Source organism: Sinocyclocheilus anshuiensis, unplaced genomic scaffold (assembly GCF_001515605.1).
Source record: "Sinocyclocheilus anshuiensis isolate Anshui unplaced genomic scaffold, SAMN03320099.WGS_v1.1 scaffold272, whole genome shotgun sequence".
Lineage (NCBI taxonomy): Eukaryota > Metazoa > Chordata > Actinopteri > Cypriniformes > Cyprinidae > Sinocyclocheilus > Sinocyclocheilus anshuiensis.
Genome location: NW_015554117.1, coordinates 56,632 through 58,741, shown reverse-complemented (window position 1 = coordinate 58,741; position 2,110 = coordinate 56,632).

Here is a 2,110-nt window from a genome sequence, read left to right as displayed (position 1 = left end):
TTTCACTAGTAGAGGTTTTAGGTTTTTCAGTAATGCATATGAATGAATTTCACTAAGGTTTATCAATGTTTTTCGTTTCTTTGTAAGAGAATGAAAATTAGCCTGTGTTTTACTCATCCTCGAAGCATCCTAGGTGTATATGACTTTCTTCTTTCAGACGAATCCAGTCGGAGTTCTATTAAAAATTGTCCTGGCTATTCCAAGCTCTATCATTGCAGTCAGCGGGTTTTGCAGTTGAACAGTCCACAAGTCGTCAAATGAAGCGTGCACATCCATAATAAAACGTGAATAAAGGCCTACTGTAGTGAATCCATGCGTTTTGTAAGAAAAATATCCATATTTCAAACGTAAACTTTTCTCTCACTTCCGGTATCTGTCGTACGCACAGAGGTGTAGCAATAGGGCAGGCAAGGCAGGCAGTCTCGTTGCTGAGCAAGGACTTGGATTTCAGCTCGGGCTGCTTGCAGGTGGCATTCACAGGCGTTGTTTCGGTTCGCCTGAATTAAACGTTTTCCTTCTGCAGCTGCAGAGGTTTTCAGGAAGATGACTTGTGAAGGGTTTTGGATCCCCCCTTTGTATCTGTGTACAGGGGTGAGGGGGTTTGCACTGCTGGCAGTGTGACGTGCAGCAGGGTGACTTTTACTTGAGTCCATGCACAGTCTGTAGGACTGATTCAGTTCTTTCTGAACTGTGTTACGCTCCTCTTTAATGTTGCAGAATTGCTGAGTCAGGGTTTGGACTTCAGCTCTGGCTGCATGCAGATGGCCTTCTAAGGCCTTTTCTCTAGTGTCTCTCTCATTAAGTTCCACACGCACTGTTTTTAACGGCGACTTTTTGTGAAACAGTTCTCTTTCCAAGTCTTGTCTGGTGGCTTTTCCAAGCTGCTCTCGGTGTCCAACAGATGTTAGAGCCTCCTGAAGACTGGGGATTTCCTTCTGCTGCGCCATTCTGTCAGGTTCTTTGCATCTGTTCTGTGCCGTCTCTCTCTGAGTGGTTGTCAGTTGCCTGTGGCACTCTGTGACTTGCAGTTTCAGATCCTGTACCTCCTGTCTGAGGCCCTTGAGGGTGTGGGCCAAGGAGAAGATGTTTGAGTAACTTTGTTGATGGGGCTGTAAGCAGGGGTCAGCTAAGGACCGGGCTATGCATGTGGTCAAACTATTACTCAAAGCACTGATGGTTCACAGGTTTGGTCACTATGAAGGTATCAGATAAAACAAAACTGAAATAAAATCAGAAAGAGACAGAGAGAGAAGGAAGGGCTTGGCTTATTTAGTTTAAGCTAGGAGATACAACTAGGCAGTTGTCACTTGTTAAAAGGAATGCTGCAGCAGGGTCATAAACTTAGGAGATCTGTTAGCTAAGCTAGCAGGGATACATCGAACACCTCAAGGTATATAAACAGAAACAATGGAAGTGTTTCTAGTCTTCTCAGGGCCTATAGTATAATGAATGGTAACTGTACCTTATGTAATAGGCCTCGTGCTGAGAAGTATGGGTATAGCAGAGACAGGAATTAGGGCTACTAATAACCTGTATGGCTCATTAAGGATACGACAGCTGCTAGAACTGCTATAATCCTATACCGAGAGGGAAGATGGTAATGGTCAAACAAACTATAATAAGGAAAAAGTAAAACGAAAAGGTCCTAATAGTTGTAGGAAACTAAAAGGAAAAATAAATAAATTGATTTAATTAAATCTTTTTATTAAATAAAAGAGAGGCAGAATGAAGTCAAAATAAAAACAATACAAATAAAACCAAAGTATGTGGGGAGGGACCAACCTAACTGAGCCTAAACAGAAGGTGATAGCACAAACAGGAAGTGAAACCAAGAGTGAGGGGGAGAGAGAGAGAGAGGAGAGGTTCAAACTTTACACTTTACACTCACACAGTGTCAGCTAGTCGGATGCTAACAGCTAGCAGCTGAGGCAAAGGGCTTAGCTTAGCCTGTATGGCTGCTAAAGAGTTAGCATTGGCTACACGCAGTTCTTTGATTATACAAAGGTCTGTGAAGTGGGTGCTGTTTTCAGATGAACCCAGAAGTGTCTGCTCACACTTCCGGGGTCACGTGTTGCTAGGAGACCAATGCAAGCTCACGTCACAGCCCAAG